A 26,653-nucleotide genomic window follows, 5' to 3' on the forward strand; every position below is an offset into this window, starting at 1 on the left:
CAAAATAATAATGAAACAAACTCTAAAGCACACACCAACTAATCAAACTATAATTGTACAATTTTAATTCAGAGATCCAAGCATTTCTCAGGTTCTTTCTTTATTCAGGTTCTTTCTTTATTGTCAGGGCCCACAGCCAGCCAACACGTGTTTTGTCACAGGGTAATTCACCCACAGCTTCATCAGGACTGAATTAAAACAAAAGTGTAACTTAAGAGTCTGAATATATAAACACATTGTAAGAGTATCACCCTGTAACAGAATATTAAGGCCTAATTTATGGGCTAAGTGGTCATCTGATGGTGTAATCCAATGCATCACTTGTCATATGTGTATATGGGGTGATACATGCTACACCTGTGTCACATGCCAATTGCCACTACATCAAAGAAAGACTATTGATATAAAATTGTTAATATCCAACACCCAACAAGTACACTAATAGTCCCCTATCCCAGAGCAGGAATCTCTTGATCGACAAAACCACACACATAAGTACTTTATGTGGTCCAGGCACATATCTAGGAAGAATGACAAAATCTTAGTGCCCATATCAAAAAATTGTACCAGACAACAAACACTCATAACTTGTAAAACGTACCTTCATCATCTCCTGTAAAGCTGAAATGGAACAAAGTTACAATAAGCCAAAAATAATAAGAATCATCACAGTTTAAATAGGTGATGAGAAGATTAAGCACAGGTTCATACCTCTAACAGGGATCGTGGCCGTGCTGGGCTAAAAGTGGCTTGTGCTGGTCTATAATCTAATAGTCTTTAATGTATTATATGCACATGTATAAACGCTCCCTAGTCTCTTCATAAAAGACCCAGTGCATTTATTCTTGAACTTGATATTTCAATAATTTTCTAAAAAAAAAATACAAATGGACCTGTAAACACCATGTATACCCATTGCCAAAATTTCTCTAATTGTTCTGCACTACCCGTAAATATAGATTCAGTTCGTACAAAAGAGTTGTCACAACTGTGATATGTTTGTCAATTTGTCATTCAAATTGGCCTATGGTCTATATCACACTATCACTTGCCATGCAAAGCACTACACTTACAGGTGCAGTGTAATTAGTACCCGACTCAATTTTCTTAGTAACATGAACATTCATTTTACAGTGATTATTCTCACCTTCCCGTTCCAACCGTAAAGGTAAGCACATTCGAAACAGATTGACTACCACAACCAGTAATTTCAACCATTCACCATCCAAATAATACCCAGTCATTCATATTTCAAGTACAATATAAACATTACAGTGTCAGCCCCTTACATTACACTCTAATTACAGGTGTGATGCACCCAGTAGCACCACCCATAGTTACGCTTACCTTGGTAACAAGGACTTAGTACGTGTCAATGATTCAGGTGAGTACACCCTGCTTACCAGCATTCTACCCGTGCACCATCTTGCTACCATTTTTAACTTACAGTTGTCATACCAAATACCTAACTATCACAGAAGACAGACTTCCCATCTATGGAAAGAAAATCACCATCTTGTAGTGTACCATACTTTCTTTAGGTTCTCCCGTATTCAAGACTAAGGCCCTCATTATGACATTGGGGGTAAATGCAGCTTTCCGCCGTGCTGACGGCCACCAACTTACCGCTGCGCAGGCGAATTTCCACTCACCGTATTGTGACACACACACACCAATCCGACAGAATACTGACACATACCCAAATCCGCCAGCCCAAAGGTCAGTGCAAAAGTGGTAGTCCCAAAACCAACACCGTTACGCCAACAGAACAACGCCTACCACATTATGACCCACGAATCACCTTGGCAGACACTCAATGCCGGTAAACCATTGGCGCTACATATACACACACAGTCAAAACAACACCACACTGGCCAATTCAAAGAAAACACACCTGACACCCATACACACACCACAACCACACCACTATAAAACACATATCCACATTACCCACAACACTTTACGAATACAAATCATTGCCACCAGAATTACATCAAGACCACTATGACAAGTAAAAACACATCATTCACACCCATACACCCCTCACCCACTCTACATCACACACCCCAACACATTACCTAACGCACCTTCACCAACACACATCACATAACATCCATGGCACCACAAAGGCACCCCTGTTTCACTGTGGAGGAGTTAAGGGTCATGTTAGAGGAATTCGTCAGGGTAGAGTCACAGCTCTTTGGAGCACAGGTGCAACAGATATCAATAGCAAGGAAGACGGAGCTTTAGCAGAGAATCGTGGACAGGGTCAACGCTGTGGGACAGCACCCAAGAACAAGGGATGACATCAGGAAGAGGTGGAATGACCTACAGGGAAGGTACGTTCCATAGCAGCAAGACAACAGCTCGCTGTACAGAGTACTAGCGGTGGACCCCCTCTTCATCCCCCATATCTCACAGCATGGGAGGAGCAGGTACTGGCAATACTGCACCCTGAGGGCCTAGCCGTAGTTGGAGGAGGACTTGACACTGGTAAGTCAACTTTTAACAATTATCACCCCCAAAGCTGCATGCTATCACACACCCTCATCCTCACTCCCATCAATCCATTACATCCCACACACTCCACCATCACATCACACTAATCCCAGTGCCAAGGCCTGCATGCTGTACCAATGCATGGACACCTCTCCCAGCCCTGCATGGACACTCATCACTTAAACATGCACAGCATAGGGAAACTAACAATCCCATAATACACCAACATACACAAGCAAAAGCTGGCAGGGGAACAACAACCATAGAGGGGAAGCCATAGAAGTACAAATGTCAGACACCTGAAGCATAATACATCATTTACATCCCCACAGGTGCCCCACTCAATGTCATTAGAGAGGAGGTGCCACCACTATCCAGTCCCCCAACAGAAGAGGCCCACAGTGATGACAGTAACTCTGGACTTCTGGATCTGATCGACCTACCTGGCCCATCAGAGACCACTGGACATTCGGTCACCTAAGCCCAGTCACAGACCACCACAGAGCCTCCCCCATCAGGAACCAACACCACAGCACCCACCCAGCGTACCCACACCTCTGCCCCAGGACACATCAATTAGAAGTGTGCCCACCTGTACAGGGACCCCAGGCCACACCTCACCCCAAGACAATCAGGGACCTGGGGTCAGTGGCAGTGGGCACACTGTTCAGGGGACAGAAGCACATGCCAACATGGACACTGGAAGGACTGCTGTGCACCAGGGGGAGGACAGGACCAGGGAACCAACTCTCTAGGAGGCACGCTCTGAGATCCTGGGAGCCTACCAATATTCCCGGATCACAATGGGCCAGATCCTAGACAACGTACAGGAGAACAGGCGGCAGCAGGAGGGACAGTATCAGGGGAGCAGGGAGGACTTGCAGGCCTTCAACAACACCCTTATCTCCATAGCAGGGGTGCTGGCAGACATGGCCAAAATTATGAAGGAGGCAGTGTCATACCAGCAGGCCCCCACCACTAGCCAGTCATCTGAACAGCCCTCCACTTCCTCTGCCGCTAGTGGCCAGGAAGCCCTGCCACAGGACCTACCGACCACCAGCACCCCTCCCCCTGCAGAAGGTGAACCACCCAAGAAACTTTCCCTGCGAACCAGACAGAAGCAAGAGACACTTGCCAAGACCACCACCAGGAAATGAGACTCTCCTGATTGTCCCCTTTGTGTCCCACTCTGTCTCCTAGTCCACCTTGAACTGCCATTGCTCCCCTTCCTATGTCCCCATGGACAATGCACCTGTGCTACAAACAGACTGGAACAATACCCTGGACTTTCCTCCATCATCACCCCATTCCATTGCACTTTCCCCTTTATTTTTTAGCACTACAATAAACACCCTTGGATAAAAATCGACTAGTAGTATTTCATGTATTGCTAATTTGTACCGATTGAAACAGCTACAACCATTGCAAATGAATTGTACATAGAATGAGCATAGAATTAATAACCGGTAGCTGACTGTTGTGATCACACCAGGAGAATATGCCATACCACCAACATCTGCAAAATCAATATCCAGAGGTAACAGTAAGTGGGCAAAGAAGTGGGTAATGTCAGCATGGCAATGTCACACAGAATACAACAATAGTCATAGAAATGGAACGTTGCACTCTGTCACCTGTGTGTCATTGGAAGTACTGACATATCACAGATGTTCTGTTATCCACATCCTCATCCTCTGCCTCCTTATCCTTATTGTCCTCATGGTCCACTGCTGCCACAGGGGCATCTCCAGTCTCCTCCTCCTGCAGAAAAGGTACATGTCGTCTCAGGGGCAGGTTGTGCCACATGCAGTATGCCACTACTATCTGGCAGACCTTCTTGGGTGAGTAGCACAGGGATCCAACTGTTAGATGGAGGCACCTGAATTTGGCCTTCAGGAGGCCAAAGGTCTTTTCAATGATCCTTCTGGTTCACCCACGTGCCTCATTATAACGTTCTTCTGCCCTTGTCCTAGCATTCCTGACAGGGGTCAGCAGCCATGATAGGTTTGGGTAACCAGAGTCACCTGAAAATATTGAGGGACAACATTTAGCCACAAACTATCCTATATGGCCAACACCATAGGCATACACCAACATATACTGGGTGGGAATCAGGGCTCAGCTATTAGCCACACACTGTGCCTCCGTAGTTGGGACATCACATTTGGGATGCTGCTATTCCTCAGGACAAAGGCATCATACACTGACCCTGGATACTTAGCATTGACGTGGGAGATGTACTGGTCCGCTGAGCATACCATCTGCACATTAATGGAGTGGAGACTCTTACCTTTCCTGAACACCTGTTCATTCTGGCAAGGGGGCACAAATGCAATATATGTTCTGTCATTCGCACCAATTATATTGGGGATATGTTCCATTGCATAGATTCCGGCCTTTACAGTGACCAAATCCTCAACCTGGGGGAATGCAATGTAGATGCACATGTGCTTTAGCAGGGCAGACAACACTCTTGTTAGCACATTTGAGAACATTGGCTGTGACATTCCTGCTGCCAAGCCCACTGTCACTTGGAAAGAACCAGTTGCCAGGAAAGGGAGAGCTGATAGCACTTGCACAAGAGGGGGGATCCCAGTGGGGTAACGGATAGCAGATATCATGCTCCAATTGGGCACACAGCTCTGTGATTTTGCCCTGTCTAGTCTATAGGTGAGTATTATATGCCTGTCCTCCAGTGTAGCCAAGTCCACCAGAGGTCTGTACACAGGGGTATGTCTCCATCTCCTATTCATCCGCAGTGGTAGGTATCTAAGGGACACAAGAGTGAGTAGGCTGCCACAAAGTGAACAATGGAGCCACAACAGCAATCCGCAATGCCCAAACATGTAATGGGACAGTGTCATTTGTGAAGTATGTGCCTATCGATACAGTGACGCAGTAATAATCAATAGGCCTGTACACCCCCCCTGAAATAGCGACCGCCTCTCCTGTGTGTAGGGACAGGTGGAAGTGAGGTAATGCTGCTGCCGTTGTGTGCCGTGACGGTAGGCAGCCGTGAACCACTGTGCAATTCCTTATTGGTTAATATTGGGCCCTATGGGGTACAGTGGCCAATGGTGATCTATGCTGGCAGTGACGGTATGCACCGCCGTGGACGTGACCACCATTGTCTATCAAATACTTCACTTGTTTCCTGACCTTTTATAGGAGAGGACTTACACTGCACGTGCTGCTGTGACCTGTGTCTGGAACCTAGCATGGCCTGTGTGACTGGGGAAAGGGCCCCAGCCTTCACTTCTGGGGAGTTGGAGCGACTGTTGGATGGGGTCCTACCCCAGTACGGACTGCTGTATGGGCCTCCAGACCAATAGGTGAGTACACCTTGTGCCCGATGCATGTGACATGAATGCTTGGAGTTGTGTGTGAAGGCCTTGTGTAAAGAGGGGGTGGATGTCCTCTTGGCGGTGTACATGTTGTGTGCTGGGCTATGTGTGTTCCAATGGTGATGGAAACGGGTATGGTGGGCCATTTGTGTGACAGGCTAGACTGTTTATCTAATGGTGTTCTCCTGTCTGTCTTGCCTCTGCAGGTCAGCGCCCATCAAAAGAAGGGAATATGGCATGCCATCACCAAGGATGTGTGGGCCCTGCTGGTCTAGGGCAGGCGGAGCACCTACTGTTGCAAACTGTGGGAGGACCTGAGACGCTGGGCAGGGAAGACAGCGGACACCCAGCTGGGGATGGCCTCCCAACGAGGAAGGGGTGCCCGTCGGACCCTGACCCCCCTGATGGCCTGCATACTGGTGGAGGCCTACCCTGAGCTGGATGGGCGCTTGAGGGCATCACAGCAGCCACAAGGGGGTGAGTACAGTGGCTATCATTACAACTTACGACTGGTTGGGTGGTATCCGGGTGGTGGTTGTGTGTAAGTTGGAGCCCATAGGCCATGCCAGACATAGCAGCGTAGGTCCTCTGGTGGCTAAGGGTTTAAATGTGAAATACTGCTTACCTAGCTTGTTAGTATTCACTCCTGGGCAGGGCTACATGGGTCCCAGGTGTGCTGCAGTTAGCGGTGTGTGCCCCTCCTCATCTCTTGGTGACTAGCCATTTCATTGGTAGTGCCATACATAGTGCGTAGTTCTGCTCCCTGTGTGTGAGGATGCTGTGTACGCCTACAGTGGTGTTGGTGCAGTCATTGACCCATTGTATCTTTTGTCTCTCTCCCCCCTTTCTTGTTTTGTCATCCTGTCCTTGTGCATTAGCATCATCTGGGGGAGGAGCATAGGCACCAGTGACAGAGAGAGCTGCATCCCACAGAACCCTGGAGGCAGAGTCCACTGACGCTGATGGCACCAGTGGGAAGGAGGGCGAGGGGAGCACCACGGCGGACACTGGAGGGGACATTAAAGACTCTGATACCACCTCCGATGGGAGCTCCCTGGTGGTGGCGGACACCTAGGTGACCACCCCAGCTGCAGGGACAGCTGCCAACCCCGTACCAGCACCGCCCTCCCAGTAGCCCCTCTGCGACTTTCCCATGCCCGCTCACCCAGGAGAGTGGGCATCTTCCTCACCCCAGGCACCTCAGGCCCTGCCCCAGTGATCCCTACTGCCCTGAGTGAGGAGGCTATTGACCTCCTGAGATCAATCTCTGTAGGGCATTCAACCATTGCATTCTTGGAAGGCATTCACGGTGGATTGGCGGCCCAACTGAGATTGAGTCAGGCTCTGGCCTCCTCTCTGATGGAAGCCATTGTCCCTGTTTCAACCGCACCCCCTCCAACTTCCACTTCCCAGTCCCATTCTCCTCAACCCCAACCCATCCCAAGCACACAGACAGACAAGCATGTGCACAAGACAACACCTAAGAGTCTTGCAAGCAAACACAAGCACCACACTTTATCCCACAGGCACTCACACAAACACCATTCAGTTGCATACACGACAACATCCACTATCTCCACTGTCTCCCCCTCCTCCTCCTTCTCTACCTCCCACACAGTTGCGTCTACACTCACACCTGCATGCACTACATCAATATCCACTACCAGCATCATCACCATACCAAGCAGAACACACACCTCACTGGCAGACACCTCCACAACATCCATGCACGCGTCCCCTGTGTCCTCTCCCACTGTGTCTGTCCCCCCTCCTAAAGTGCACAAACCAACAGCCATCCACCTCACAACAGCATACCGCCGATGCACCTGCACCCAAATCCAGCAGACAAACACCTCCAACAACCACTCCCTCATCCTCCACTCTCATTACTCTTCCCTTTTCCCACCCCAAAATCTCTAAAAAGCTTTTCCTTTCCTAGATTCACCTCTTCCCTACCCCTATCCCATCCTACATGTATGGACAAGGTAGCAAGGACCCAGCCAAGCACCTCAGCCAAACAGTCCAGGGGCCCAGTGGTAGCACCACCTACTCATTGTGGAAAGGATTCTAGGCCAACAATACTGAAGGGGAAGGAGCCTGTAGCTGCTGCAAAGAAGGGGAAGGAGCCTGCACCAGCTGCTAATGAAGGGGAAACTTGAACAGGAGTACAGGAGGCAATCTATGCCAGGGGAAAATGACAGCCAAAAACCGCCCCACCAGAAGCTGTTACAGGGCCCCCACCGCCAGCCATGGTTGTGCAGCCATCAGAGAGTGCAGGGGCTGAGCAGGAGCCTCCCACAACCACCACCACAGTACGGCCATCAGAGGGTGCAGGGGCTGAGCAGGAGCCTCCCACGACCACCACCACAGTGCAGCCATCACCGCCGGCAGACGCAATATAGTGCAGCTTCCAAGGGCTTCTGTGCGGCCTGCCCCCACCAGAACCAGTGGGCAAGACACTCACTTTAGAGACTGTGGCCTTGCACTCCCTAGGACAAAGCACAGGGCATGTTGCCCCCTCCCAAACCAGCGGGCAAGACACCCACTCGAGAGAGTGTGGCCTTGCACTCCCCAGGATGAAGAGCAATGGGCATATTGTCCCCTCCAGATCCAGTGGGCAAGACACCCACTTGAGATACTGTGGCGTTGCAGTCCCCAGGACAAAGCATAGGGCATGTTGCCCCCTCCAGAACCAGTGGGCAAGACACCCACTCGAGAGACTGTGGCCTTGCACTCCCCAGGACAAAGAGCAATGGGCATATTGCCCCCTCCAGATCCAGTGGGCAAGACACCCACTTGAGAGACTGTGGCCTTGCAGTCCCCAGGACAAAGCACAGGGCATGTTGCCCCCTCCAGAACCAGTGGGCAAGACACCCACTCCAGAGACTGTGGCCTTGCACTCCCCAGGACAAAGAGCAATGGGCATGTTGCCCCTTCCAGAACCAGTGGCCTTGTTCTTGCATCCAGCTGAGGTGCCCACCACCCTCGCCCTGAGGTGCCTGCCTATTTGACAACTGATGCCCCTGCAGTGTTCTCTCCGGATTGGTGCAGGATTCTAGTGGGGCCTTGGACTGTGCCCTGTGGCCATGTGGGCCCTGTGAAGTATGAACTGGGAAGTGTTCCTTTTTTAAACACGTGTACAGATCTGTTTCATGGCCAAATCGAAATTTTCATTTTATTGTTGGACTGATTACAATTATTTTCGTAAAATCCTGTTGCCTTTATTATTCTGCAGATTTTCGTGATCAAATTGTTTTTGTAATGCATATGGTTGTGTGTATGGCGTGTGTATGTTGGGTGTGTGTGGTGCGTGTGTGTGTCACTCTCGTTTTCCTCCCTCCCTCCCTTGTGTGCTAGGCGTCTGTACTCACCGTTGTCGTCTTCGCCTCCGTTGGTGTTCCAGGTGGAGCATAACGTAGAAGATCATCGGAAAGACTTGCAGTTCTGGTTCCATAGCGGCGTGGTTTTTCCCTGTGTCTCCAATGGTGAGTCCTTTCTCTTCTGTGATGCGTTTTCCCCAGGCTTTTGATGGCATTGGTACCGCCCTGGAAAAGGTGGCGTAATTGTGTGTCTTAATATGATGGCGGTACTTTGTCTTCCGCCTGGCTGTAGGCGGCTACCACCATGGTGACTGTTGTTTCCGCCCTGGCGGTTGGCATGGTACATTAGCTGTCAATCGGAGATATCACCGCCATGGTCATAATTTGTCGGTAATTACCACCAGCCTGTTGGCGGTATTACCGCCACTTTATCAATGACCGCCAGGGTTGTAATGAGGGCCTAAATGCCCACACTCTATATGTAACTATGTGACTCCTTATAGAGAAACAGCCAATATTAATATTGGGACAACACATTGGCAAGTAGATGTTGAATAGGTTCCTCCATCTGAAAAAGAAATTGAATAGGATTGTTCCAAACAATCATATAAAGGAATAGTTACTTTAAAATCATTCCTTGCAATGTATTGACCGCCTACCTCCGCGGCAACAGCCGCCAAAAGACCATCACTGCGGCTACCTGTTTTCCTCCATATTATGATTGTAGCTGGAATTCTGCCAGAAGGATGGCTGAATTCCGGCTGCGGCCATGGCGGCGGATGTTGTTGAGGTGGCACTGCTGTAAGCAGCAGCACCACACCAGTAGACCACCACATACCGTATCATGACACATGATACGGTCTGGCAGTGTTCTGCTTGCGAACGCTGCTGCTGGCAGCAGCGCCCCGTCCTGTCTCCTGTCGGAGGTCCCCCTGCAATCAGGTAAGTCAGGTGATCCGACAGGGGAGGGGGGTGTTGTGAGTGTGTGGGGGTGTTGGTGTATGTTTGTGTGTGCATGCATGCAGGTGTGTGGAATGTGGAATGCGTGTGTGCATGCATGGTTGTTAGTGTGCATATATGTTGTGTTGTGTGAATGCGTGGGTGTTTGTATGAATGTAAGTGTGTGTGGATGTGTGTGTGAATGGATGCATGCATGCGTGGGTGTCTGTGGGTATGAGTGTGTATATGTGTGTGTATGATGGTGCATGAATGTGCGTTTCTGTCATGGGGGTCTGGAGTGGGAGGGGCAGGGGAAGGGTGAGGGAGAACTCTGAGGAGGGAGAGGGGAAGGGGAGACCCCTATCAGTGACAGGAAAGGAATTCCCTGTCACTGATAGTGCCTACCATGGTTTTCATGGTGGTAAGGAAGCCACGAAAACCATGGAGGTAGGCGGGGTCATAATCCCGCAGGTGGGACAGTGAAGGCCGTCTGGCTGGAGACTGATGTCTCCAGCTCGGCGGCTGTTACCACCCTGGCGGATCGAGTGGTACATTGGCGGTTTGGCTTGAGCCAAACGGTCAATGTCATATTTTGGGAAAGAGTACCACCAGCCTGTTGGCATTACTTTTCTCCAAAATACCGCCGTCTGCCAGGGTCGTAATGAGTGCCTAAATGCCCACACTATAAATGTAACAACACCACTTCTTATGTAGAAACAGCCAAAAATTATTGTTGGGACGATCTATTCCTGCGTTGATGTCAAATCAGCTGCTCCATTTGAAACAAAAGAACCAGCGATGTTGCGAATGTACGCATAAATGAATAAATGTGTAACTACTTTAGAAATCATTCCTCATTGCAAACCTACCCCAATTCTATTGCCACAATTTTAATGTTCAAGTGTATATTTACACAACTATATATATATATATATATATATATATATAAAGTTTATGTTTCCACAACAATGTATGTACCCAGCTCGTAATGGTGCAGATACTAATAACAGTCAAAACAGTGAACCGTTCCATGTTTGGGCTACAAGAGTCACAGGTGCACATCACACAGTATCACATTGACATCTAAATTCTTTATTAATCTGCAATCTAGCTTCCTATCATGCCATCAAATAGTATATATGCCAAGACCTTAGGACCACCATATCATAGAACCGACATAGTATCAGAATTAACATACCTTATTCAAAGTATGCATATCTGTGGTCATGGTCCCATACATGAATTGTACAGCAAACCGAGCCTCCACCCATGATATGGTCTTAAAATAAAATACAGGGATCCCCATCTATTGTAAACTAGTACAATTCATTGCGCTAATGTTATTCTGATCTTGTCGCGCCGCGACTGCCGCGGCCCCGGCCGCAGGCTCGGGGTGCCGCGGCGCGGCATGCTTTACGTGCCGCGGCGTGTGTGAGATCCGCGGGAGAAGCCGCGGCTTGCACACCGGCCGCGGGGGAAGCCGCGGTTTGCGCTCAGGCCGCTGGGAAAACCGCAGTTTGTGCTCAAGCCGCGGAAACCACCCTAGGTCGAGTCAGGGGTCGCGGCACTCGCCGCACCCCCTTCTTTCTGTTTTGCCGCAAAGGCAGACGCGGCAGGCCTTGAGACCCCGAGTGGGTTTCAGGCCTGACCGCGCTTAGCGCAATTAGTGCGCTTTACATTTCAGCCCACATGAGGTTATAATCTGCTCACCACTTACCTAGGTTTAAAGGCAAAAGCCGAACATTTGCACATGTGGTGTTTTTATGCCTGCCTTTTTCCTTTCCCAGCATGCTGCCCACTTCCTCTCTTCCCAGCATGCATTGTTTCTCTTTGTTTAGACGCATGTACCTGATTCACTATTACATTCTATTCCCCAATCCAAGATGGTGGTGTTTCTACTTCCTGTTTCCTACTTCCTGTTTAGAGGTATATAAGGGGAATTCAGCTGCTTGTTCATTGCGTTGCAACACTCCTTGGTGGTAGTCACGCTCTGATCGATTTCTTCCTACGAATCCAGTGTTTCCTGACCTGTCTTTGTTCTCCAGTTTTCCTGATCTTCAGTCCTAACGTCTTGGTGTCCTCCTTTCGTTTCAGGGAGTTCCTGTGGAGGTTTTTTACCCTATTGGGGTTTTTCCTCTGGGACTCCTTCTGGAGGGCACGGACTGTAGTGGTTTGCTCTTACCAAACAGCACTGTGGCTACTGGAAGGGGGCGCCCCTACCTCGGCAGAGCAGAACCTGCCGGAACCGGGGCCGTTCCCCTACGCTTCTCAACTTCGACGGTAAGCCCATTGAAAACCGTGACAGATCTTGATGGAGAGGAAATAGCACATATGTCAGATATCAATTAATAATAACTATTATAATTTATTTAATGACCCAAACAAAATTGCAATTCCTGATCTATTTTCAGTCCATATTCCACAAGTCTCATCATCCACTTTGTCTTGTGTCTTCTAAGAGACTGTTACCTATTACCACCTCTGGGGTCCCTAAGCACATGGAAATGCCAAAGAATGTGAATTTTTTTGCAGCCCTTGACATTAGCAGTCATTCACATAAATCGCTACTGGATATTTGGCTTCACACTATTTCATTGCCCTCATATGTTTTCCCACTCTATCTTTAAGAGCTCGTATTGTGCTCTCCATGTACATACGATTACTTTTGCAAACAGTAACATGTACTGCAAACTTCATATAACAGGTAATATTTGTACGATTATTTGATGATGTGGATGGGTGATGAAATATACCTCGAACTATTTTTTGCTCCCTTGATTAATAATGATGCCAACATAAAGTTCACTTTCCACTATAGTAAGGAAATTGCTTCCTTAGATTTTGAATTGTATGTAAAAGGGAACAAGATACACAGTAGACTTAGGGGGTCATTCTGACCCTCGCCGGCGGCCTGGCTGGGACCGCCAGAATACCGCTGCGCGGTCAAAAGACCGCTGCGGGTATTCTGGCTTTCCCGCTGGGCTGGCGGGCGACCGCCAGAAGGCCGCCCACGAGCCCAGCGGGAAACCCCTTCCCACGAGGAAGCCGGCTCCGAATGGAGCCGGCGGAGTGGGAATGGTGCGACGGGTGCAGTTGCACCCGTCGCGATTTTCAGTGTCTGCAAGGCAGACACTGAAAATCTTTGTGGGGCCTTGTTACGGGGGCCCCTGCAGTGCCCATGCCAGTGGCATGGGCACTGCAGGGGCCCCCAGGGGCCCCACGACACACCCCTTACCGCAATCCTGTTCCTGGCGGTCACGACCGCCAGGAACAGGATGGCGGTAATGGGGGTCGGAATCCCCATGGCTGCGCAGCAAGCTGCGCCGCCATGGAGGATTCCCCAGGGCAGCTGAAAACCGGCGGTACACCGCCGGTTTTCCGTTTCTGACCGCAGCTGTACCGCTGCGGTCAGAATGCCCATGGGAGCACCGCCAGCCTGTTGGCGGTGCTCCCGCGGTCGTTGGCCCTGGCGGTTTTTACCGCCAGGGTCAGAATGGCCCCCTTAATGGTCAATCAATGGCTTGCAATGCAACTTTGCAGGCTTCTAGTTTACATTCTGTTGGTCAAATTAATGCAATACCCTTTGGTGAGATGATGCACGTAAGGCGTAACTGCAGTGAGGAACACAAGTTCCAAAAGTGCTTGCAGGACATGGAGACCAGGTTCCTTAAGAGAGGTTAAATCATGCATGTTATCAGATTAGCAAGGAAAGGATACTGGGGCAGACAGGAAGACAAAAATGGATGTGTGAACTAATAGAAGGAGTAAATCAAGACAGGATCGCCTTATCACGGATTATAAATGGGAACCATGTAGATTCTGTAAATGCTTGAGAAAACATGGGCATTTACTGCAGACAGATAAACTATTAAATGATTGTGTATCTACTAGACCTAAAATTAACTTTCGAGGAGGTCGGACACTAAGGACTGTACTTACCCCTAGTTACCCAAAGCAGCAATCACAGGGTAATTGGCTTACATACCAAACATTGGGTTTCTACAAATATGGAGTTTGTGGGATTTTTAGGGGGCATGAAAGAATACACTATATGTACGAATATTATGTGTTATACAAAGTTTGCGATATATGACATTGTTTGCAAATGTAATCAATATATATGTGGGAAGCACAATACGAGCTCTTAAGGATAGAGTGGGTAAACATATGAGGGCAGTAAAATCGGGTAATGCCAAATATCCAGTACCAGTTCAAGTGAATGAATTCCAATCACAAGGCTGCATAAAAATGTCACATTCTTTGGGATTGCCTATGTGCCCTGGGACCCCAGAGGTGTCAATAGGCAACAGCCTATTAGAAAACGCGAAGCAAAGTGGATCATGAGATTACAGACTGTGAAATATGGAGTAAACATAGATCAGAAAGTGAAATTTGTTTTGGGTCATTAAATAAATTATAACAGTGATTATTAATATTTATGTGCCATATTTGCTATTGCCTCTCTATCATGATTAGAATAATGTTAGACTTTTCATCCTTGGCGTGGTCTCCCTTAACTTTTTGCCTCTGTTCCCCAGGTTGTTGATGTGTGCTGGACTCTGATTTTGCTATTTGTGTTACTCTGGGCACTTTACCACTGCTAACCAGTGCTAAAGTGCAAGTGCTCCTTTACAAAATGTGTATGTGATTGGTTTATCCACGAGTGGCATATTTGATTTACCAGTAAGTCCCTAGTAAAGTGCACTAGAGGTGCCAGGGCCTGTAAATCAAATGCTACTAGTGGGCCTGCAGCACTGGTTGTGCCACCCACATAAGTAGCTCTGTAATCATGACTCAGACATTCCATTGCAGTGTCTGTGTGTGCAGTTTTACCTGTAAATTCGACGTGGCAAGTGTACCAACTTGCCAGGCCTAAAGATTCCCTTTTCTTACATGTCAGACACCCCTAAGGTCGGCCCTAGGTAGCCCCAAGGGCAGGGTGCAGTGTATGGTTAAGGTAGGACATATAGTAATGTGTTTTATATGTCCTGACAGTGAAATATTGCTAAATTAGTTTTTCACTGTTGCAAGGCCTGTCCCTCTCATAGGTTAACATGGGGGCTACCTTTAAAACTGATTAAAGTGTAGATTCCCTTTGGGAGCGGATGGACATATGGAGTTTGGGGTCTCTGAGCTCACAATTTAAAAATACATCTTTTAGCAAAGTTGATTTTAAGATTGTGCGCTAGAAAATGCCACTTTTAGAAAGTGAGCATTTTCTTGCCTATACCATTTCTGTGACTCTGGCTGTTTGTGGATTCCCTGTCTGGGTCAGTTTGACAGTTGGGCTGGTTGCACCTCACACTAGACAGTGACACAAAGGGAGCTGGGGTGTAGCCTGCATATCCTGATGAGCCATCTGTGCTAGGAGGGAGGGGAGGAGTGGTCACTCGCACCTGAAAGGGCTGTGCCTGCCCTCACACAATGCAGTCTCCAACCCCCTGGTGAGTGTCTGGGGCCTGGCCTGGGCAAGGCAGGATTTCACATTCACTAGAGACTTTGCTTTGAAGGGCACCCAAAACCACAGACTTCAGAAACACTTCTGGAACCAAGAGGAACCTCTGCCTGGAGAAGAGCTGAATAGCTGAGGAAGAAGTGCTGCCCTGCCTGTGACTGTGCTTTGTGGAGCTATCCTGCAGTTGCTGCTTCTGCCAGAGTAAGAGGGCAAAGACTGGACTTTGTGTGCCTTCCATCTTGTGAAGAAATCTCCAAGGGCTTGATTTAGAGCTTGCCTCCTGTTGTTTGAATTCTCAGGGACAGCAAAGACTTCTCTCTGCCAGCACCTGGAGTCTCTAGAGAGACTCCTGCTCTGACAAGTGGTGCCCTATCCAGTCCCTGGGCCCTTGAAAGGAAAGCTGGTTGAAATCCAAGGAAATCGACTTCGGACGACTCCGGACCGACGCCGCTGCTGAATCTGGGGACGCCGCCTGCACCCGACGCCGTGACCTTCGCTGGAACGCGACGCTCTTTGCAGGCCCGATGCCGCTTCAGCCCCGCTGAAGTTCATGACTCCGTGGAAGTCGGCGCACCACATCGTGACCGACGCCGCTCGAAATGCGCGGATTCAACGTTTCGCACAGACGCCGCGATCCCCAACTTCACGCATCAGCTTGTTTTCACTCTTCACCAAAGGTACTGTACTTGGGGGTCTAAGCAACTCCGTGTCCGGCGCCGCTGGTGTCGGCTTGTTGGGAACGACTCCGTCACGACACTGTGTTAACACCTCATTGAAGCATTTTTGTTTCTAAGCGCTATTTTTGAGTTTAATCTTCAAAAATTCATAACTTGACTTGTGTATGTTGGATTTTTGTCGTTTTAGTCTTGTTTTGTTTAGATAAATTTTACCTATTTTTCTAAACTGGTGTTGTGTCATTTTGTAGTGTTTTTATTAAGTTACTGTGTGTGTTGGTACAATTACTTTACACCTAGCACTCAGAAGTTAAGCCTACTGCTCTGCCAAGCTACCAAGGGGGTAAGCAGGGGTTAGCTGAGGGTGATTCTCTTTTACCCTGACTAGAGTGAGGGTCCTTGCTTGAACAGGGGGTAACCTGACTGTCAACCAAAGACCCCATTTCTAACAAATAACATTAGCAAAATTTGATTGTACTAGTTTACAATAAATGGGGATCATTGTATTTTATTTTAATACCATATCATAGGTGGTGGCTCGGTTTTCTGAACAATTTGTGCATGGAACCATGACCACAAATATGTATACTTTGGGTAAGGTATGTGAACTTTTGAATTATGCTGGCGATATTATATGGTGGTCCTACGATCTTGGTATGTATACATAGTATGTGATGGCATGAAAGGAAGCTAGATAACATATCAATAAGAATTTAGAATGCAACAGGATAGTGTGGAATGTGTGCCTGTGACCCTTGAGAACAAACATGGAAAATTAACGGTTTACTGTTTTGACCGTTATTAGTATCTGCTCCATTATGGGCCGGGTATATACATTGTTGCAGTGATATACACTGGTTTGATATGCATATTGTCGTGCAAATATATACTTGAACAGTAAAATTGTGGCAATGGAATTGAGGTAGGAGTACAATGAGGAATGATTTCTAAAGTAGTTACATGTTTATTCATTTATGTGTAAGTTCGAGACATTGCTATTTAATTTCTGTTTTTCAAATGGAGCAGCCGATTTGACATCAATACGGAACTATGTTGTCCCAATAGTAATTTATGGCTGTTTCTCCATAAGAAGGGATATAGTTACATTTATTGTGTGGGCATTTAGTTTTGAATCTGGGAGAACCTGTATGAAGTACTGTACACTACAAGATGGTGACCTGCTTTCTGCAGATGGGAATTACGTCTTCTGTTATAGTTAGGTTTGCAATGAGGAATGATTTTAAAGTAGCTATTCCTGTATATGTATGCTCGCAACATTGTTATTTAATGTTTTATTCAACATGGGAATGTGTCGTCCCAATAGTAATTTTGGATGTTTCAATAGAAGAAATGGTACGGTTACATTTATAGTACACTACAAGATGGTGATTTGCTTTCCGTAAACAATAAGTCAGTCGCCTGTTATAGTTAGGTTTTTGGCGCAATAACTGCAAGATGAAAATGGTAGCAAGATGGTGCATAGGTGGAACACTGGGAACCAGGGTGTACTAACCTGAATCGCTGATAAGTACTAAGTGCATGTTACCAAGGTAAGAGTAACTATGGGGGCTGCTACCGGGACAGGGTGCATCGCACCAATAATTGGAGTGTATGGTATTAGGGGCTAAAGCCACAATGTTTATATGGCACTTGAAATGACATTTCAGACTGGGTATCATTTGGATGGAGAATGGCTGAATTGACTAGTTGTGGCAACCAATCTGTTTGGAATGTGATTACTTTTACAGGTGGAACAGGATTGTGAAAATAATCACTGTAAAATGAATGTTCGTGTTACTAAGAAAATTGGGTTGGGTAATTGATTTGGCAGCTCTCTCTTGCAGAAACCTGATTTTGTTTGCTTTTGCTTGGTGGGAGCTGTCATCTCCTACCAAGTAAAAGCAAACAGCTATCTTCTGGGGCTGGGCACCCTGGGACAGAGCAAGAGCTGGCCCTGGGGGGGTGGCGGTCTCTGGGGCATTCAGTGGCTCCTCAATGGGGAATGTGTAGCCACCCTTCAATAGGCCAAAAAGCAAAGCACTGGGGAGGTGGTGGTCCCCAGAGTTTGGGGGTCTAAAATAGACCCACTTCAATTTTTTTTTGTAGCCCTGGGGGTGGCCGTCCCTGGGGCTGCAAGGGACTGCGCAGCCTCAGGACTGTATAAATAGATAGGCCCAGGGAGGTGATTGGTCCCTAGAGCTGCGGGGGGAGGTTGCGCGCGCCCCCCACATTCAATTGAATTTAGGCCCCAAGGAGAAGGTGGCCCAGGGGCTCGGAGGTGGGGTTGGCCTCCCCACATATTACTTTAAAGCCTTGGGAGGTGACAGTCCCCGGGACTTTCGGGGTGCACAGCCCCCCTGCATTTGATTTGACAATAGTATCAGGTAGGTTGTGGTCCCCAGGGCTGCAGGGGGCTGCGCGGCCCCCACATCGATTTAGTATAAAGCCCAAGAGAAGTGGCAGTACCCAGGGTGCGGGGGCCAGGTGGCCCCCCGCACACATAATTTGTATTGCCCCTGGGAGGTGGGGATCCGTGGGGCACATTAAAATGGGAATGCCCCCAGGACTTGTCCCACCAGGGGGCTCATTACAGAACAGTTCTGCTGCGAATTGCGGCTAAAATTATTCATCAAAATCCTTTTTAGCTCTGGGGAGGGGTCCCTCTAGGACCCCAGCACGCGAGCTAAGGGGTAGGGTGACTAGCCCCTTTTCTTATTTTATATTTTTTTTCTGAGTCTCAGCTTGCTTGTTGAAGTGATGGCAGCCAATCAGATCTCATCACGAGTCCAGGAGGTTTTGCAAAGCCTTCGCATTGATATATATACAAATATGGATTTTCTTCAATTTTTTTAAAACTACTGAACGGATTTAAACCAAATAACAAAACAGATACTTTTCAGACCAAAAGCTACCCTTTTGCCAAATTTTATGTAATTCCGTCCAATGGTATGAGGGCTATCGCTGTTCAACATCCCTATGGAAATTAACATGTGAAACGCTCCTTTTTTTACTCACTCCCCCTTTATCCATGCCCCCGCTTGACAGATCCCCCTGAAATTTTCCAGACATCAAGTGGGGCCAAAGATATAGGCAAGTGAGAAACAGCTTTTTCTATAGAAACTAAGATATATATATATATATATATATATATATATATATATATATATATATATATATATATATTATTGCTTGAGGTTGCTTGTTAAAGTGTGTGATCCTTTGCAACACTAGGGCCCATATTTATACTTTTTAGCGCCACATTTGGGTCATTTTTTTGCACAAACTTACAAAATACAATTGGATTTTGTAAGTTTGCGCTACATTTGCGGCAAAAAATGACGCAAATGCGGCGCTAAAAAAGTATAAATATGGGCCTAGGTTTCTTCTTTTGAATTATTTTCACTCCTATAAACAAATTTGAATGGAACCCATTTTAAACAGTATCCATGTGTAGGATCATTTATTTGGTGTGTTATCCCCTGACCATACCTCAAGTGCTTCACAGTGGATGGGGCACAGGTTACGCTGTTCTTCCATTCTTGACTTGTGCAATTGTGTCTTGGCAAATTTGTGGCTGCATTTACTAATGGCATGAAGTGGAAAGAAGCAAAGGATAGAAAGTTTTCAAAATACATCTCAGAAGGACTATTTTTCCATTGTGGGTAGGTAGACAGGTGGGCAACTTCTTTCAAAATGTTCTACAAATTGTATATTATACAATCCCGTTTGTTTAGCATTCTTACTTTAATCTCATTTTATATTTCACTTTTCATGTGAATACAATCCGTAATCTGTTTACGTGTTCAAAAATCCTTCTCTAATTTTGGTGGTTGGAAGAAAACCCTAATTACATTTACACTAGTATTCTGTGTTTCTACATGCCTGCAGCAACTCTATAAATGATGTGTGCTTTATTTTCCCTTGCGAAAAATTTACATCTCTATATGAATTCTCTGCCAGTATTAATCTGAACTTTTTAATAATAGGGCTGTTTATTTCCTGGGGCTTATAGAGATTCATTCCCATTGCTCGTTATTTATTAATCTAAAATATTTTTTCCTAAACTGGTGTCTCAAAGTCAAAGTCATTGGGAATGTAGTTTAATGGAAAGAATGAATGTGTTGTTGTGTGTTCATAGTTTGCTCATAGCCTCGAACTTAACCACAATATATTGGTACAGTGTTAAAGAATCAGATCTAGATGCACGTTTCCACTGTAAAAGGGAGAAAGGAAAGCAGAGTGACCAAGGACAGGGAAAAGGGCCTTTATATTACTGGCTTACCAGTGCAGCTACCTTAAGTGGTGAATAGAAAAAGAGCTTTAAAAGGCACTACTAGAGAGGGAGTTTGGCTCCTCCTACGTCTTCAGTTCTTAACTACAGCAAGCATTGGGCAGATGTTGTGTTCCTCTGCCAAAAGGAGTGCTTGTATTATGCTTTTGTCTTGTGGAAAAGCTTATGATCTTTATAGTAGGCCTGAATTGGTTAAGGTGAAAAGTCAATGGCAAGATTTGTTAGAGGCCAGAGGTCTGATTTCTTAGTATGAAATGTTATGATAAGGGCAGTAGACTTGACTATTTTATTATTAGGACCATATGTTGAAGTCGATAGGCCTGTAAGAGGTCACAGTTTTTAAACAGTGGAAAGTGTGAACGTGTATTTTTTTTAGATGGAATCACACAGATTGTCCTAGTGAATCTCTTGTTTGATCATGGTTTTCGAAAAGTTACAACAGCCATCATAGAAAGAAATTTGTGGACTTTAAGGACATTATATGCATTTTATAGGTGCTTGCTATAGAGGAAACCTTGCCCTATGCAATCAAGCTCATTCTGCAATGTATAAAATTACCAATGTGAGTTTTCTAACAGGTATTTTTTACAATTTACTGTATATACAGAAAGTGTTTTGAATGCTTTTGATTTTATGTCAAGACTGAAGGCTAACATTATTGCAGCCTCCTTTATTGCCACTACTCACAGTAGCTCCTTTAAAGAATATAGAATTTCAACAAAATTCCAACATCAAGAAAAGACCAGAATACCCTGCTATCTTCCTTCTTTTATGCTGCTGCTCAGAGAGATGAGTAATCTCATATTAACTTCTGATTTTCTAAGAGTACTTGAATGAATGAGTGTTTAATTTAAGTAGATTCAATTATAAAGCTACAATTATCAGTTTGTGTTTGGTGGCGTGAATATAAATTAGGTTGAGTTATTTTTTGTGTAGACTAGTATATTTGAAAGTGTTTCAGGGTCATCGTTTGTTGTTATGACAGCAGCTTTGATCTGCTGCTTGTTTTGACAGTGCAGTGCAGGATTTTGTTCAGTAGGAGAGTGAGTTATCTTTTCTTTGACGTGCTCCCCTGCTTGGTGTTGTTAGTTGAGGCACATGAGGAAAAGATGCAGATTCACTTTTCGTATCGGCTCCTCTTACTCATTTTATTTTGAGTGAAGGCAATCACGCTCGCGCGCTGCCACTGGGAGAGGCTCGAGAGAGACAAGACTCACACAGAGTGTAGAGAGGCTGATCTGCTTGTGCGTGCCAGTTTTCTCCTGCAAGATGCACCCACGTGCAGACGCGCAGGTACATATTGAAGAAAAAATCAAGTTTATGAAGAGTTTTAAGTGGTCATAATAAAATTAAGATTATCACAGGTCAGATGCTCGCATTGGTTTAAGTGTTAATAAGATTATTTCCTTTATGTCTGAGTGAGCGCCTTGATCAAATGTAACAATAAAAAAGGAAAAAAAAAGGATGTCATTCACGCTATCCGTGGCAGCAATCTTGCATGTTTGGGAAAGATTCATGTTTATAGATGTATTTTGGAAGTTTAGTTCATTTATAAATCATAGTTTAACTGAAGCGGTCTTAATTCCCGTCAAGGCTGTTGGTGATCTGAGGAGTGGTTTTCAGTAGGAGGCGACACTTCAGATTTGAATTAGTATTATTAATTATGGTGTTTTTTTGTTACAGTTTGATAGCTTTGTGGTAGTTGGTGTGTTTATTATTTGGTTACAAATAGAGATTAGTGATATTTTCCGTGTTTGTGGCTCGTTATAAATGTTATTTAGAATTTGTGATGATGTCAGAACCTAGTAGCATGGGAGAAATGGATTCTTAGTCTGAGAAAAAACTATATAATTTATCAAATAAATTTACTAGTGAGTTTGATTAAAAAAAAAAAAAACTGGACAAAAAGATTGATGATTTATTAAAAGAAAAGGGAGTGACAAGTCAGGAGGAGAGGTTTTGGTCTGCTGGTGAGGGCCCAGCTGAGATAGGAGGTAAAGTAAGCAGGAACAGAAAACATTTAGAAACAAATCAAAGCTTTCCCAAAAACAAAATTCTTCAGGAACTGATATGGATTTTTGTATTCGCACAAAACAAGGTTGCCTCGAGGACACACAAGGGGACCAGAGAACGGGTCCAGAAAAAAAATAAAAAAAAAAAATTGAAAGAGTACATAAACGTTTGTCTGTTTTTTGTAATGATTCGTCAGGCAGTGCGGAAGTGGAGCTAAGCTGTTTATCAGCTTTTGATTCAGATTAAGGAGAGGCTGGTTGGTCACAAAGGTCAGGAAATAATAATATCAAAGTGGATGACCCAGGGTCTCTTACAGATCTGCTGGGTGACTACGTGTTCAATCCTATGTTGATTAAGCACCCACCTTCCCCTGAGAGGACCCCAGCACTGCATGTCACAGAATACGTTGAGACATGGCTAAGAAAGCAGAACTCTGAAGATGTGAGGAGAAGATTAGGTTCAGAGTGTGCTAGACATAACTTAGCTAACAAAATCATGGGTACACCAGACTTGAACACAAAGATATTGGCTTTTTTAGGTAAAAGTGGTCGAGATCCGAGAAAAGGTTTAGACAAGGGTCTAAAAATGTGGCAATATAGACTTCTGGGTCTCACGGGCCCACTAACAAAATATTTTGATATGGCCGGGAATACCTATGTGACTAAGAAACTTCTAGATGTGGAGGAATTGAGATATAGGTCCAGAGGGTGGTGTGATTTCTTGGCATTGCCAATACAGCTATCTCGGTGGAGAGAAGGAAAAGCATTTTATTAAAGATAGACCCAAAGCTAGTGGAACTAGCAAATAGAGAATCAGAGCGAGAGGCAAATGACATGCTTTTTGGTGACACTTGTTAAAGAGATGTCAAAATATGTGGGAGCTTTCAGTTCCTTACAAATGTTTCAACAAGAGATAAAGAAGGTGTTTGACCACAGGGTTTTGTGGTGAGGCTGGGAGAACAAGAGGTCCATTTCCCATCCGAGGACAGGGTTACAGTAGAACTTTGTTTTCACTAGACTACAGATCCTACCAGTTTCAGACCTCCTACCAGCCACAAAAGTTCTACCCACAAAGGCAAAGAGCAAGGTCTAGAGGTAGCTGTGGAAACGGCCGAACCTAGGTTAACAGGTAAGTCAAGATATTTCTGTTATCCATGCAAGACTGAGCCTGTAGACTGCACAATTTATCACAAATTGACTCAGATTACAAAAGACCATTGGGAGACAGTTTAGGCTATCACATGGATTTTGTGGAAGATCCGGTTTAGGAAAAACTGCCGGAGTTGATTAAATTCAGTTTAGAATTGTCAGGGATGGTAGAGGAGAAAGTGAGAGAGTTGGAGAGGAAAGGAGCAATTGTAGAGGTAAAAGATTACTTGATTGGGTTCGTAAGCAATATCTTTTTAGTGGTAAAGAAAGATGAGGTTGGTAATAAACCTGAGAAATCTGAACGATTTGGTAGAGTACCACCATTTCGAGATGGAAGGAATGCACATGTTGAGGGATATTTTGCAGACAAGGGACTGGTTGACATGTCTAGCTCTAAAGGATGCATATCTGACAATACCAATTTGGGAACCACATCAAAGATTTCTTCAGTTCAGATGGGCAAAAAGGAGGTGGAAGTTTGTATGCCTTCCACTTGGACTATCTTCAGCACCATGGTGTTTTACAACGGTTCTCCGGCCTGAAGTGGTGTATTTGAGGGAAAGAAGTGTTCATCTGATAATTTATTTGGACAATGTTTTGATAATGGACCAGGACAGGTTAAGAGTGGAAGATTACACCAATCTAGCTGTGCGGTTCTTAGAGGATCCAGGTTTTGTTGTGAACAGACAGAAGTCGTGCCTGGTTCCAAGTCAAGAGACTCAGTTTTTTGTTTTTTGTTTTTTTTGGGTGGTTTCTATTCAAAGTCAGGTGAAACTTCCTAAGGAAAAATGATAGAGAATAAGGAAAGAGATACAGAAAGTGCTGAGTTTGGAGATGATTTATTTATGAAATAGGGAGAGCAGTAAGATTGTAATCTTCCATAATTCAAGCTATTTTTCCATGACCTTTAAACTATAAGGCGCTTCCGAAGTTGAATGCCAAAAATATAAGAAATTGCATAAGATATCTAGAGAAGATTGTAGTTTCAGAGGATGCAAAAGGGGAGCTTGTGTGTGGTTAAGGAATATGGAGACCTGGAATGGGAGAGCTATCTTTAAAGAGAGCCCAGATTTGATCATAGAGTCAGATGCAAGTTTGGCAGATTGGGGAGCACAGTGTGGTGTGACTTCAACCAGCAGTTAGTGGACAGAGGAGGAAAAGAAAATGCATATCAATTGTCTATAACTGTTGGCAGGGTCCTTTGCAATAAATAGTTTCACAAAGAACAGGGCACAGTGTTCCTTAATCTTGAGGATGGCAGTGAGGTATGTGAACAAGATGAGAGGTCCGTGATCAAAAGATTAGGCGGATTTAACAAAAATCTTTTGGGATCATTGTCTGAGTCAGAAATTTCTAGTACAGTTAGAATACATTCAGAGAGTAAAGAATGTGGATTCCAGCGATTGGACTTTGAACAGGACAGTTTTTCTGCGATTGATGGAAATATGGGATCCTTGTCAGGTGGATCTGTTTGCAAACAGACTGAAAGCTCAGTTGGAGAAATTCTTCAGCTGGCCTCCAGATTTGGAGACAGGGGGTGTAGATGCTTTCAGGCAGGATTGGAGGGGTCTCAATCCCCATGCATTTCCACCTTTCTCTATGATTTCTCAAGAGACTATGGGGGTCATTCTGACCCCGGCGGTCATGGACCGCCGGGGCCAGGGTTGGCGGGAGCACCGCCAACAGGCTGGCGGTGCCCAGCAGGGCATTCTGACCGCGGCGGTTTGGCCGCGGTCAGATGCGGAAAACCGGCGGTCTCCCGCCGGTTTTCCGCTGCCCAAATGAATCCTCCATGGCGGCGCAGCTCGCTGCGCCGCCATGGAGGATTCTGACACCCCATACCGCCATCCTGTTCCTGGCGGTTCGCCCGCCAGGAACAGGATGGCGGTATGGGGTGTCGTGGGGCCCCTGGGGGCCCCTGCAGTGCCCATGCCAATGGCATGGGCACTGCAGGGGCCCCCATAAGAGGGCCCCACTTTGTATTTCAGTGTCTGCTTTGCAGACACTGAAATACGCGACGGGTGCCACTGCACCCATCGCACCTTCCCACTCCGCCGCCTCAATTCTGAGCCGGCGTCCTCGTGGGAAGGGTGTTTTGCACTGGGCTGGCGGGCGGCCTTTTGGCGGTCGGCCGCCAGCCCAGTGCAAAACCCAAAATACCCTCAGCGGTCTTTCGACCGCGGAGCGGTATTTTGGAGGGGGGAACTCTGGCGGGCGGCCTCCGCCGCCCGCCATGGTGAGAGTCACCCCCTATGTTAGTGCACAGGTAGCGAGAGACAGTGATTTTAGTGACACCTCTTTGGAAGTCTCAGGTGTGATACCCAATCCTGTTGGAAATGTCAGTGGATTGTCCAACTGTCTTGCTAGTTTTCAGGGAGATTGTCTTGGGTCCGAATGGAGAAGAAATTCAAGATTTGGTAGCAGAGTACCATTTGAGGTTGGTGACATGGAAAATTTCAGGAGAGTCTGGTAGGACAGCAGTAGCACAGCCCCGAAAAGTGCGACAGGTGCAGCTGCACCCGTCGCACAACCGCAACACCACCGGCTCCATTTTGAGCCGGCTCCCATGTTGTGGCCCAGCGGGGATGTCGGAATGGGCACGGCGGGAGTGCGGCAGCATTGGCGGCCGCACGTCGGTTACAACTTGGCGGGCGGCAGTTGCCGCCCACCGATGTTGTAATGAGGGCCATAATTGTTAATCCTAATAGAGCACACTGTATGCACGTGCCGATTCTTTGACCTCCTGGCATTCTCCGACTCATGCAGAAGCCTCCCTGGAGCAGACACAATGATTTTTTTAGTTTTTTTATTTTATTTAGGCCTTCTCATCAGTCATTATGCTCCCTCATCTAACTCACTTTCTCCTTACAGTTGGCTATAATCTACCCCTTTCCTTGGCCCAATTTGTCTTTGCCAATTGGTTTTGAGTAAGTACAGTTTTCCTCATTTTTATTTCCATTCTACTTATGC

Source organism: Pleurodeles waltl, chromosome 6 (genome assembly GCF_031143425.1).
Source record: "Pleurodeles waltl isolate 20211129_DDA chromosome 6, aPleWal1.hap1.20221129, whole genome shotgun sequence".
NCBI classification, from domain to species: domain Eukaryota; kingdom Metazoa; phylum Chordata; class Amphibia; order Caudata; family Salamandridae; genus Pleurodeles; species Pleurodeles waltl.